This window comes from Chrysochloris asiatica, unplaced genomic scaffold, assembly GCF_000296735.1.
Source record: "Chrysochloris asiatica unplaced genomic scaffold, ChrAsi1.0 scaffold00106, whole genome shotgun sequence".
NCBI lineage: Eukaryota > Metazoa > Chordata > Mammalia > Afrosoricida > Chrysochloridae > Chrysochloris > Chrysochloris asiatica.
This window is the reverse complement of record NW_006408624.1, coordinates 2,107,287-2,121,939: the sequence shown is the minus strand read 5'-3', so window position 1 is coordinate 2,121,939 and position 14,653 is coordinate 2,107,287. Positions and strand designations below refer to the sequence as shown.

The window sequence follows — 14,653 nt, the reverse complement described above, 5'->3', positions numbered from 1 at the left end:
GCAAGATATTTTCTAAATGAGTATCAAAAAATCAAAGGGTAAAAACAGAAAACACCTTCCTTGAGAATAATCATTAGCAATGTGGCCTTTAAGATTATCAAGACCTATCCATATAGCTAAATTATTTTAAATGGCAAGGTACTATTACTAGAATTAACAGTCCAGTTGACCCTGAAAACATGGAAATAGTCTCACAGATTTACTTTGTGAGATCACTGGTGAAAGAAGGTAACAAAAAAAGCAAAACCAAACCCAGTCCCATCAAACCAATTCTGACTCTCAGTGAAGCTACATAGGGTTTACAGGATTATAAATCTTTATGGTACCAGATAGTCTTATCTTTCTGCGAAGAAGTCCCTGGTGGGTTTGAACTGCTGACCTAAAGGTTAGCAGCCCAATGCCTAACCTAAATCCCTACCAAGGTACTGTGTTGTTGTTAAGTGCCACAAAATCAGTCCTGACTCAGGGTAACCCTGTATATAGTGTTTCTAAGGAGCAGCTGGTTGGTTTGAACTGCCAACCTCGTGGTTCACAGTCCAGTGCTTATCCTACAATAAATGATGATGAGACAATTTTGTTGGACTTACAAAAGGAAATTAGTACCCTGTACTATGCCATATAAAACTTAATTCTAAAGTAATTCAAGCATTATATGGGAAAAGTAAAACAATAAACATTTTGAGAAATATAGGGTCTTTCTGACCTCAGCCTAAGAAATACTTTCCTATCATAGAAGATGATAAAAAAGTTAACCCTAAAGAAAAACACTGATACATTTGTTACCATTCAACTATATTAAAATTAACTTTTGCTTATACAAGGACATTATAAAAACATGAAATCAGAAGACATTATGTGCAACATCTATAAATGATAAATTTATTCTTCAGAATATTTAGAGAACTCATATGATAAGCACTGGATGTGAACTACAAAGTCTCCGGCTCAAGCCCACCAATTAAAGGTGTTGCGCTGCAGGTTAATGCGCTGGACTGTGAGGTTAGTTTGAACCGCAAAATCAGCAGTTCAGGCTAAACAGTCGTTCATGGGAAACCCTATATGGGGTTGCTATGAGTCAGAACTGATTCAAAGGCACTTAACAACAACACATTTAAGTAAGGTAAAGACCAACACCCCAATAGTGGGCAATAGATTTAATTAAGCAAGAATTTCACACAAAAGGAAGCAAGAATGACAAATACACATGAAAAAATGTGCAAATTATCAGAAAATTTTAAAAATGAAGTCTATGGTATAGTCACCCTATACTGAAAACATTTAAGTGTCTGAATACATATGTAATAAAAACCACAAGAGGACCTCCCCATCCTTCTGACTACAGGCTTTCTGTTAATAAAGCCTGGATTGAATCTCTTCCCATCTCTATAGTTGACTACAGTGAGAGGCGTCAAACCCTCATTTCATTTGTCAACATTTCTGGTGACCACGAAGGGGCCTCGTGGACTTCCCCGGTCTGCTTCCTCTCCTACACGTAACCTGTACTCCCCTTCCAGCCTGGAGATCGTGTCCTGCTAAAGATGGACCTGACTCCCAGTTAGAAGAGAAGTGAACTGGGCCTAGAAGATCCTGCTGATCACACCTCCACTGCTCTCAAGACCTGGCTCACCACATGAAGTCAAGAAAAATCATGGACAACAATGGGCCGCAAATTCTTCCTTTGAACTCAAGCTGTGATTAAAGCTGTGCAAATCTTCTTTATCCTACTATGGATTGGACACTCAGATCTATTCCCCTTACATCAAGATGAAAATGCTTAGATATAACTGGGCACACATGAATTGAATGTGTCTGATTTCTGTTTGAAGAGGGATTGTATGTTGAACAATGCTTTGCCTCTTGTCTTACTGGAACTAGTACCAATATAACACAGCTCCAGCAGAATAGTTTTCCTCTGTGGAACTAAGGCCTTCACCTATATCCCTGCTAACTCTACTGGGCTGGTGTGCGAGGAGGAGAGGCACTGTACATTTGGAAGGCTCACCACCTTCCTACCCTAGAGACAGGACCTGACTGATAGACCTCATCTCTTGACTTCCTTAGATAGATCTACATCTCTTCGGTGCAGCTGACCATGTGACCCTACCCCATTTTGTAATGCTTGCTATGGTCCTGACCCAAAGTGTGAAAATCAACAGACTTGCCTGTACAATGGTAAATATCCTTAATGTCACCTCCCAGACAATCACTGCCCTAAGTGTAAGGGCTTCTTTACAGCAGATAATGAAAGTTAGTTGTCTTTGTTACCTAATATAAAGCAACTATTCATGTTAATAGTGAGGGTAGAAGTTTGTATGTCATGAGAATGTTTGAATTATTACTGTACTCAAATGTGCACCTTACTATATTGCCCTTTGTAAAATCTGCTGTTTTCATGATCTGAACTTTGTTCTTTTAATCCAAGAACTAATGCCTGGGATCAAAGTAACTATTTTCATTTGAAGATTTCAACAGAAAGGAAATCTAAAAATAAGAATAGGGCATGGTAGCATGGATCTACCGACCTAAAATAAATGGGAGACTTGGTCAGTAGGTTTCAAATGAGGACCATGCCTATGAGGAAGTTTAAAAATTAGCTGAGATGACCTTATGGTCGGTCTTAGAAGGAGAATAGGACAAGGACAATAGGATGTGCTTAAATCCACCCCAGATAGTTATCTTAGGAATTAAGCAGCTGAGACTCTAAAGGTAGAATGTTTGAGGAAGTTTATTGCCTTATTGTTTCTTTTTCCAAAAATGGTATCTTGATGTTAAAATAGATTAAGTATATATCCACATGTAATTTACCATGTATAATGTGCCTGCTCATTTTGAGAAATCATTCTCCCGGTCCTCCAGACTGCTGGCTTTCTGTTACTAAAGCTTGGAAAGGATTAAAAAACAAAAACAAAACAAAACAAAAAAACTATACTACAAGACACTGAAAGAGACCTACATATATGGAAGGAAATTCAATGCTCATGGACTGGAAGACAATATTGTTAAAATGTCACTACCAACAAGGATCTACAGATACAATATAATCCCATCCAAATCCCTGGATCAGAAAAATCATCAATTTTATATGATAAGGAAAGAGGTCCTAAACAGTGAAAGCAATACTGAAAAACAGAATAAGAGACCTCACATAGCCCAATCTCAAAATATATTATGTTGTTGTTAATTGCCATTGAGTCAGTTCTGACTCATAGCATCCTGTTTCGGGTTTCTGAGGAGCAGTTTGTGAATTTGAACTGCCAACTTTGTAGCTAGCAGCCCAGTGCTTGTTCTAAAGTACCAGACAAGTCCTCCAAAATACACTATGTTGCTGTTGCTACATTCTGTTGAGTCGATTCTAATCCATAGCATCCCTGTATAGGGTTTCTGAAGAGTGGCTGGTGAGCTTGTACTGCCGACCCTGTGGATTAAAGTAATCAAAATGACCTGATACAGGTTCAGTGATACACATAAACTCATTATCATCAAGTTAATTCAGACTAATAGCAACGCTACACAAGTAGAATAGAACTGAGAACCCAGAAATAAAACCATCCATCTATGAACGGATTTTCCACAAAGGGTCAATATCCATTAAATGGAGAACTATTTCTTTAACAAATGGTGCTGGCAAAACTGGATACCCACTTGCAAAAAAAAAATTTAAAACAGCAAGGACTCTTACCTTACACCATAAACAAAAACCAACTATAGAGTCATTGGAAAGAATCACTGGGACAAAGTTATGGGACTTACTATGTTAAAACAATAAATTATCAAACACAGCTATAAATACACAAACAGCAGAAGACAAATTAACTAGGACCACATAAAAACTAAATATATATTTTCATCAAAAGGTGTTATCAAAAGAGTAAGAAACAACTGCAGAATGACATACTGGACAAAGGAAGATTTAATCTCTAAAAAATACATATATTAAAAAACCTTCAGGAAGGAAAAAAAAAATAACAATATAAAATGGGCAAAGGGGCATGTACAGTCACTTCACCAAAGAAAATATTCAGGCAGCCAACAAACACATGAAAAGATGCTGGTGATCACTGGCCACTATACCCAACCACTGCCATTGAACAGATTCCAACTCACAGCTATCCTGATGCTAGAAATCTTTACAGGAAGCCTAATCTTTCTCCCTCAGAGCAGCTGGTGGTTTTGAACCAACCTCGTGGTTAATAGTCCTGTGCCTATTCTACAGCACCCACCAGAGCTCCTTTCATTGACCACTAACCAAACCAAACCAAACCCACTGTCATCAAATCAATTCTGACTCATATCAACTCAATGTAGGGTTTCCTAGGTCACAAATCTTTATTGGAACAGAAAGTCTTCCCTTTTTCCCATGGAGCAGCTGGTGGATTTGAACTGCTGACCTGTGCTTAGCAGTCCAATGCATAAACCATTACACCACCAAGGCTATTATTAACCACTATTGTTATTATTAAGTTTCTTAGGTTATAAATCTTTATTGGAGCAGAATATCTCCTCTTTGTCCCACAGAGCAGCTGCCAATCATGTGGGTCACTGTCCAGTGCTTATCATACAATACCATACCAGAAGTCCTCTGTTGTTGTTAAGTGCCGCTGACTCGATTCCAACCTATAATGACCCTGTATAGGGATTCTGAGGAGCAGCTGGTGAGCTTGAACCACGAGCCTTGCAGTTCAAATGGCTTTGCAATCTGATGCATTAACCCACAGCGCCACACCAGGACTCCTCTTGTTATAGTTAAGTGCTGGTGAGTCGATTCCGACCCATAGCGACCCTCTACAGGATTTCCAAGAAGTAGCTGGTGAGCTTGAACTGCTGACCTTGCATTAACCTACAGCACCACACCAGGACTCAGGGACTCCTCTAGGGAGATGCAAATTAAATTTACAATGAGATACCATGGCAATTCAGTGCTTATCCAACAGTGCAACACCAGCACTCCAACAATAATAGTGGTGGTGGTGTGCTGTCAAATAGGTTCTAACTCATATCTGTAAGTGTTTCTGAGGTTGTAAATCTTCACAGGAGCATAAAGCCTAATTTTTCTCTTGCAGAGCACTGATAGATTTGAACTGCTAATCTTTCAGTTAGCAGCCCTACTTGTAATCCACTATGCTACCAGGTATCCTAACAATAATAGTTAAATGGCGCTGAGTCAGTTACAACTCATAATGATCCTGTATAGGGTTTCCAAGGAGCGGCTGGTCAACTTGAATTGCTGACCTTGCAGTTCAAACTGACCTCACAGTCCAATGCAGTAAAACAAGTGCCACACCAAGACTCCAACAATAACAGTAGGCACTTGTTATCTGTAGTGACTGGAACGGTAACAATGAATGTGGGTGAAGGTCACTAAGGAGCATTCTGGCTGTCCTTCTTTCAACACAGATTTGTTTGTTTTATTCCTAGCAGTTCATGGTACTTTTAGTATTATCCTCCAATACCATAATTTAAATGCATCAATTTTTCTACTGGCTTCCTTATTTGTGGGTGTGCTCAGTTAAAGTGATTGTTTTGGAAAAAGTTAATTCATTATGTATGAAAGGGACAATGGCTAAAAAAGCAAATGGATAGCCTGCACAGTAGTGATTTATTTAATGTCTCTTCTAGTCCTGGTGTGGTGCTGTCAAGTAAAACACTGGTCTGTGAGGTTGGCGGTTCAAACCCACCAGCCACTCCTCAGAAACCCAATATAGGGCCACTTTGAGTAAGAACCAACATGAAGGCACTTATCTATTCTACCTTTCTCTAGCCATAGTTTTTGTAAACTACCACCAAATGACTTTTGCCTGATGGGCCTGGGTAAGAAAAGGTGGGAGAGGACTCTGATAAGATGACTTGTTTCAGTTGTGGATGTTAACAGTGTAAACTGTACTTGTAAAAGCTTGAACCTCTAACTTGAGTATAAAATGAACCACCTCCGAAATACCAGGGGAAACACCACTATCATCAAAGAGCGAGAAATAGAGTGTGTCCTTTGGACCTAAAGACTCCTGTGAACAGAACTTCCTCAACACAGGGACAGAAAGTTGTGACACTGGAAAAGTTGCAGAGGAATAGCAGCAGCAGAACAAAGATCCAGAGGACAAGATCAGTGGGCTTCCCAGTTAACAGTGCAAGTAAAACTGAGTGAGCTTGGGCAGGACTGGGGTGTCTCCAGACTCTTAATTGGGGGAGTTAAAGCTGAGTGCCTTCAGGCTGAGGCTAATAGTGGAGTTGGTGTGCTCTGTGAGCAATTAGCAGTAATACTAAAAGAGCTTTGCTGCCCACAGCTGAGGAGGAGCTGTCCAGACTAGAAGAACTGCCCCAAACATTTCTGCCCCTGAATTATAACTGGTTAACTTCCCTAATAAACCCGAGGATGGTGTCTGAGTTCTGTGTGGCCATTGTAATGAATTATTTAATCCAGCTGAATGGTGGTGGTGGTTATGTGCTATGAAGTCGGTTCCGACTCATAGTGACCCTTATACAGCTGAGTAGAGAGTGCTATAGCTAGAAAGGTGCTACTTTTTTACAGCTGTTTTCATGTTTGAAAAGCAGAGTTGAGTGAATATGATGACACAGATCTAAAAACCTAAAATATTTTCTATGTGACGCTTTGCTCAAAAAGTTTACTGACCTGTGTCATACGGCTTTTAAAATTGGTTTTGAGAGAAGTACCATGAGAAATAAGTTTTACATAGAATTCCATACATGGTAAATCCTTATATGTATGAGGAAAATAACTTTTATTGAGAAAAAATTTGTAATAGAAAACCTGGAAACATTATGAAACCTGGATAAATAGTATGAATTTTTAAATTGTGATGTATATATACAATAAACTATGTATCACCATAAGGAGCTCTGGTAATGTAGCGGTTACGAAACGGGCTGCAAATCTTGAAGTCAGCAGTTTGAAACTACCAGCTGTTCCGCGGGAAGAAGAGGCTTTCTGCTCCTGTAAAGATTTACAGCCTCAGAAACCCTGTACAGGGTCGCTATGAGTCGGTTCTGACTCCATGGTACACACCCACCACAACCACCATACAACACATGTGATAAATGTGCACTACAAGTATCAGTACAATCAACTCTCAGGAATATACAATAAGGAAAAAAAAGAAGTGATAAAATACATATGTTGCTAAGCGCCATCAAGTTGATTCTGACTCACAGAGAACCTATATAAGGTTCAGACACTTTAAATCTTTGTGGGAACAGAAAGCCTCATCATTCTTACCCAGAGTAGCCGGTGGGATTGAACCTCCAATCTTGTGCTTCACAGTCCAGTGCTTATTCTACAGAGCCACTGAATTCCCCAAAATGCATATGGTAGAATTAAAAAATAGAGAAAATATTTGATAATGATGTAGATATAATAAAACTATAAAAGTCAGGAAATAAACACAAAATTCTACATCTTCTTAGTTGCTGAAAAAAAAAAAAAAAATCATCCAACTCATCCATCCCAGATGAGCACTCAATACTCAACTAGATCTAATAATTCATTGGAGTGACCACACAGAACTCAGACACCATATTCACAGTTATAGGGTTTATTAGGAAAGTTAACAGATTACAATTTAGGGTCTGTTGTTTCAGCCAATGTTAAATAGGTCTTTTAGGGCTCCTGATAAAGCCCCGCACATGAAACAACACTCCACAATAAGCCTCAGAATAAAGGCTATACTTTTAAGAGTCAGTAAACCTACTATCCCCAATTAAGTGCCTGGAGGCATCCCCTGGCTAAAGTTACTCAGTTTTACTTGTTCTAGAGCTGGGAAACCTACTGCTCCATCTCATACTTTGGCTCTTGTCTCTGCTGATTATAATCCTCTGCCTATACTCCAATGCCAGAGCTTTTTGTCCACTTTTGCAAGCATGATGTCTTTCTCCAGGGAAGGGCCCCTCTTAACTGCATGTCCAAAGTATTAGAGACCAAGTCTAACCATCCTGACTTCTCTGGAGCATTCTGGTTGTACTTCTTCCTAAACAGTTTTTTTCATCTTCCAACAGTCCATGATACTTTCAATATTCTTCTCCAACATTAGAAATCAGGGAAGTGTCAGAAATTCAAGATGGATTCAGAAGACAGGGAACAAGGTATATTATTACTGACATCAGATGGATCTTGGCTGAAAGCAGAGAATACCAGAAAGATGTTTACTTGTACTTTATTAACTATGCAAAGGCATCTCCTATGTGTATATATAAATATATATATAGAGAGAGAGAGAGAGCACACCCTATGATATGCAGATGAAACAACCCTGAATTCTAGAAGAGTTCTTAAAAATATTTACTAAAGAAGATCATAGATTACAGCCTTCAGTATGGATTGCACCTCAATGTAAAGAAAATTAAATTCCTTACAACTGCGCCAATAAATAACATCGCCTTAAATAAACAATAGATTGAAGTTGTCACACTTCATTTTGCTTAGATGCACAAACACTCAACAAATCAGCTGTCAAAAAATCAAAAGCGGCATTGCATTAGGCTAATCTACTTCAGAAGACCTCTTTAAAGTGTTCACTAGCAACGATATCAGTTTGAGGACTAAGAGAGACTGACCCAAGCTATAGTATATCCAACTGCCTCATATGCAAGATGGACAATGAGTAAGAAAGATCATACAAGAATTAAAGATTTTGAATTATGGTACTGGAGAGGAATATTCAAAGCACCATGGAATGCCAGAAGAACAATATGTTTAGGAAGACGTACAGTCAGAAAGCTCCTTATACACCAGGATGGCAAGACTTGGTCTTTCATACTTTGCACATGCTGTTAAGAGAGACCCAGTTTCAGGAGAAGAACATCAGGCTTGGAAAAGTGGAGGGTCACCAAAAAAGACCATCAAGGAGGTGGACTGTCACAATGGCAGCAACAATGGACTCAAATTTAACAACTGTGATGATGGTACAGTACTGGGCAGTGCTTCATTCAGTAATGAAGAGAGTCACTATGAGTCACAGCCAATTCAACAGCAGCAGCTGACACCAAAAACAGCTAATACAGAAATGCCAGTCAAAATGTTAAACTTGTTAAATCTGTTTAAATTCAATACAGCTTTTTAAAATCTAAATTCTAATTCATGTTGTGGTAATTTACATTTAGCACATTGACCAAAGTTGTTAGGTGCATCAACCAATTCTTTTTGGCACAGTGATACTGTGTATTCCCTCCATCTTTTTTTTTTTTTTTTGAGGCACTGGTTCCTTTATTTACAAAAATCAAAAAAATATATATATAGATATATAAATTTCTTAATAACAAACAGTTGCACTATTGGTTTCTCTATCTCCCAATCGGCACCCAAAAGAAACCACACCAAAGGAGAGTGTTCATTTGAAGCCACTAAGCTGCAGGATGACCACCTGACACACCTCACAGAAACCTCACCAAAAAAGGAGAGCTGGGTAGGGAAAGGATTTTTAAAAGATGAGCACACACTGCCAATCTACAGACTGCAGAGAGAAATCAGTCACATGGGGTGGCCAGTGCACCCCAACCCCGGAGAAGCAAAGTTTCAAAATCATATAAAATTTCAAAAACAAAAAAACCCACCAAAACCTTTGTATATAAGATATTCAAGGTTTCTCCAACACTGACTGATACAAAGCACCCTGAGATGGCACTTTGAGAGACAGCAGCTTCAGACCCAGACTAGGGAGACGAGATGAGTTTCGTATGGGCAAATAATTTTTTCTTTCTTTTAAAAAAGAAGGCAGGAGAGCAAATAAGTGGTCACCGAAGAGAGTGACACATGATCCATTCTGTGAGTAGTTAGAAGGGAGTAGAGAAAGGATGAGTTAATGATAAGATCTCACATAGAGGTCTCATATTAATTTATTTGGTCACTTCTGACAAAATAAAATAAAAATTGCCTTGCACCAAGATACCTTAAGCTGAAAACCTGAACAGCACTTTAAAAAAAAAAAAATTTTTTTTCCCCCTCTGGGCTAACAACTCTTCCTGGAATCACCTTTCTGGTTTGACTGGTGCTTTATACAGAGCAATGAGGATTCCCAGAGCAGAGTCTTTCCCTAGGCTGTTTGGCTCTCAGTAAGACAGACCCATACTTCTTTCCCTCCTCTATGGAGAGGGCACTATGTATTAAGCTGAAAAGTTACTTTCCTAAAGAAAGGGGTTAGATTGCTGCTTCACAGCTGTGGAGTTATTTGGAATGTGTTACATATGGCGCAATAACAAAAACAGGCAGTTACAAAATGTGTACATCACAACATGCTTCTAAAGACACTTGCCCTGTGCTCATGTTCCCTTAAATGTTGTTCCTGAAGGTGCTCAGCCCCTAGGCCCAGTTGGGATCTCTGGGGAGAGGCAGAGACAATTTGACAGAGGATTAAAAAAAAAAAAAAAGACATGATTGAGGGGAGGGTGGATGGTGAGGAGAACGCAGCCTTCCAGTTAAAGATTGGCCCTCAGTTTAAAGGTCAGCTTTGGGTGGGCAGGCCTCAGGAGGAGTCAGGGTCAAGGGGAGCAGCACCAGCAGGGGAGGAGCCACTGCAGGGCAGGACTGGGCTGCTCTACATCTCATACAGGTCAAGCAAAGTCTGGTCCAGCATCCTTTGTGTACAGAAGTGCTCCTCTTCGGTGCATTTTAGTTTATTTTCCAAATCACCAATTGTCTTTCCCAGCTTGGTTACTGATCTCTCAGCAAACTCAGCATGGGTCACTGCCTCCTTGAGTTTATCAGCAAGAATCTTTCTCTCTTCCTCATATTTGTCTTCTTTTTGAGAGTACTGCTGAACAGCACTCAGACACTTCAGGTTCTGGTCCAACAGTCTGATCTTCTCATCCATCTCTCAGCAACGGGATTCTGTCAACTCAGCTCGCTCTTCTGTGCGCTCCAAGTCCCCTTCAATAATCACCAACTTATGAGCCATCTCGTTGTAGGTACTTCCAATCTGCCTTTTCCGCAATGTGCTTAGCTTCCTTGAGCTGGAGTTCCATCGTTTCTTCACCTTTTAAGGCCCGGTTTTCAATAACCTTCATACCTCTCTTGCTTTCATCAGCAGCTTTCTCTGACCCCTCCAGCTTTTGCAGGGCAGTGGCCAAGCGCTCCGGTCCAACTCCTCTTCAACCAGCTGCATCCTATGGTTCAAGGTTCAAGGAGGCCACCTCCACCTCAGCCTGTTCCCAGGCCAGCCTTTCTCCCTCTCCTCGGCATCATTGGCCTGCTGCTGCAGAACCTGGATCTTGCCCTTCACCACCTGGATGGTGGTGATCCCGGCCATGGTGCCCACACAGCTTTTGCTCACACTCCAGCCCCTTCTCCTCCTTCCATCTTCTTTTGATGCTTTCTGTATCATTCAATGATTTGCCTACTGTTGTTGTTAAGTGATGTCGATTCCCAGTATAGGGTTTCTAAGGAGCGGCTGATGAGCTTGAACCACTGACCTTGTGGTTCAAACCAACATTGTAGTGCAGGACATTAACCTGCAGTGCTCACCAGGACTCCATTTCGATCATTGTTGTTGTTATTGTTAGGTGCCATCAAGTTGGACCCACTCATAGCAACCCTATCTATGCACAACAGAACAAAACACTACCCGGCCCTGTGCCAACCTCATGATCATTGCTACATTTGGCACAATGCTGCTGCCACCATGCCAATCCATCTCATCGGAGGTCTCTCACTTCGTGTACAACCTCCCATTTTACCATATTTTGTCTCTTGTGAGCTTGTTTTAATTTTGTTCAGCATCAGACTGAACTTGCCTAAGAGTATTTGATGGTCTGTTCCACAGTCTGCCCTAGCTTCTCCATGATCTCTTTCCAAAGACGTAGTCAATTTGATTCCTGGGTATTCCATATGGTGAGTTCCACATGTTTCTTGTTAAGTGTTATCGAGTTCGTTTTGACTTATAGCAACCGTGTACAGGGTTCAGAGAAGAGCTGGTGGGTCTGAACCTTGTGGTTTGCAGTCCAGTCCTTATTCTATAACACCACACCAGGATTCCTCTACATGCAGTCACCTTTTTAGGTTGCTAACAAATGGTATTTTAAATGAAAATGTCATTATCTTGCAATGTTATATCATCCAATCTTCAGCATCATTTCTATCACCAAGATTTTATTTTCCCACTACTAATCCTTCCCCTGTTTCCAACTTTTGCATTACAATCATCAGGAATTATCCGTGCATCTCAATTGCATGTTTGATCAATTTTGGACTAAAGAAGTTGGTAGAATTATTCTACATCAAATTTGATCATCACTAGGTTTAGGGGTTGGTCTGTAAATTTAAATAATAGGTATATCAACTGGTTCTTCTTGTAGATGTATGACTATTATCCCATCACAGACAGCACTGTACTTCAAGATAGATCTTGCAAAGCTCTTATGGACAATGAATGCTGACACCACTCCTTTATGGTCATTCCAGAACATATGATTGTCTGATTCAAAATGGCCACTAGCAATCCACTTCAGCTCACTAATGCACAAGATATCAATGTTTATGGATTCCATATCATTTTTGATGACATCCAATTTTATAAGATGCAAACCTCATACATTCCAATTATTAACAGATGTTCGTAGCTGATTCTTCTCATTGAGTTGTGCCTCATCAACAAATAATCTGCAAAATCAATGTAATTAAGTTAATAAATGATCAATACACATTTGATTATTTCACATGTCTAAAAGTATCTGTAATGTATTGTTACTGTTAAGTGCTATGAAATTGGCTCCAACTCATGGTTCTGAAGAGCATCTGGTGGGTTTGAACTTCCAACCTTGTGGTTAGAATTCTAGTGCTTATCCTACAGTGTCACACCATGAAAGGCTGTTGTTGCTGTTGCTGAATGTGTTGGACTCAGTTACAACTTACAGGAACCCTGCACAGGGTTTACAAGGAGCAGCTGGTGGGTATAAACCACTGACTTTGTGGTTAACATTCCAGTGCTTACCCTACAGAGCCATGCCAGGAAGGGTAAGGGAGGGTAAATCATTTCATTATTGTTGTTAAGTGCCGTCAAGTCGGTACTGACCTTATAAACAACAGAATGAAATACTGCCTGGTCATGCACCACCCTCACAATTGCTACTACTCTTGAGCCCATTGTTCTTTCATATGCAATTCATTTCGTTGGAAAATCTCCCTTATTTTTGTTGTCCTTCTACTTTACCAATAATGATGTCCATTTCCAGGAACGGGTCTCCCCGATAACATGTCTCAAATATTAGAGATGAAGTCTGACCATATTGGCTTCTAAGGAACATTCTGGTTGTACTTCTTCCAAAAGATTTGTTCTTCTAGCATTTCATGGCATCTTTAATATTCTCCTCCAACACTGTAACTGAAATGCATCAATTCTTCTATGGTCTTCCTTATTCATTGTCCAACTTTCACACGCACATGAGGCTATTGAAAAGACCACAGCTTGAGTCAGGAGTACTTTAGACTCCAAACTAACATCCTTGACGCTTTAAAGAGGTCACGTGCAGCGTATCTGCTAAATGCAAATGACATTTGATTTTCTGCCTTCTGCTTCCATGAGTGTGAATGGTGCATTCAAGCAAAATGAAGTCTTTGTCAACTTCAATCTTTTCTCCATTTATCATGCCATTATTTATTGGTCTAGTGGTGAGGAAAATTGTTTGTTTGTTTTTTATACTGAGGTGCAATTCATATCAAAGGCTGTGGCATTTGATCTTCATCAGTAATTATTTTAAATCCTCTTTTGCTTTCAGCAAACAATTTTGTGTTATCTTCAGATCGCAAGTTTTTAATGACCCTTCCTCTGATACCGATGCCATATTCATCTTCATATAATCCAACTTGTGGAATTATTTGCTCAGCATATAATCTGAATAAGTCTGGTGAAAGAATACAGCCCTGGTGTACACCTTTCTTGGTTTTAAACCTTACTTTGTGTGAATGACTGCCTTTGGACAGTTTCCTCATGACCATGATTAAATATTCCCGAATACTCATTCTCCATAGTGTTGTCCATAGCTTGTCATAACCCACACAGTCAAAAATCTTTAAACAATCAATAAAGCATAGGTAAACATCTTTCTTGCAGTCTCTGCTTTCAGTTAAGATCCATCTGACCTCAGTAATGGTAGCCCTCATTCTTTATCCTAGTCTGAATCCAGCTTGAACCTCTGGCAGCTCCCTGTCAATGTACTTTTACAGCCATTTAAAAATTATCTTGAACAAAAATTTACTTCCATGTGATACTAATGATACTGTCTAATGATTTCCACGTTCTGTTAGAACACCTCTCTCTTTGGAATGGGCACAAATATGGATCTCACTGTATTGCAGATGGCATAATAATTTTTTAGATCTTTTCACAGGGAAAATGGGGACGAACCTTATATTTGATATCACCTTATATTTAAACATTTAATGCTTCAATCTCTTATGCTATTAATGCAACTAAAGTAAAATTCATATACAACTTATGTGTTCCTTCCAATGTCGAGATTTCCCTGCCAAAACCCAATTTTATTATAACAATCCTAAAATATAACTTTAAATTGTTTGTAAAAATAGAAGCATTTCAACAACAGGGAAACAAACCAAAAATTAGTTTTATTTATTAAAAAATGTTCGGAGGGATGATCCAAGAGTAAATAGATAAAGGTTTACAAAACAGACTAAATGCTTTAGAGAAAGGAAGAT

General features: G+C 39.4%; 1 protein-coding gene and 1 pseudogene across 2 annotated transcripts in view; both read right to left on the bottom strand.

The window, feature by feature from the left end:
* Positions 1–14,653, bottom strand: part of ZMYM4 (zinc finger, MYM-type 4) — a 203,172-nt gene that overhangs the window by 83,793 nt on the left and 104,726 nt on the right. The gene's annotated exons all lie outside the window — the stretch shown is intronic.
* On the bottom strand, positions 10,539–11,249 carry LOC102811646 (annotated as a pseudogene).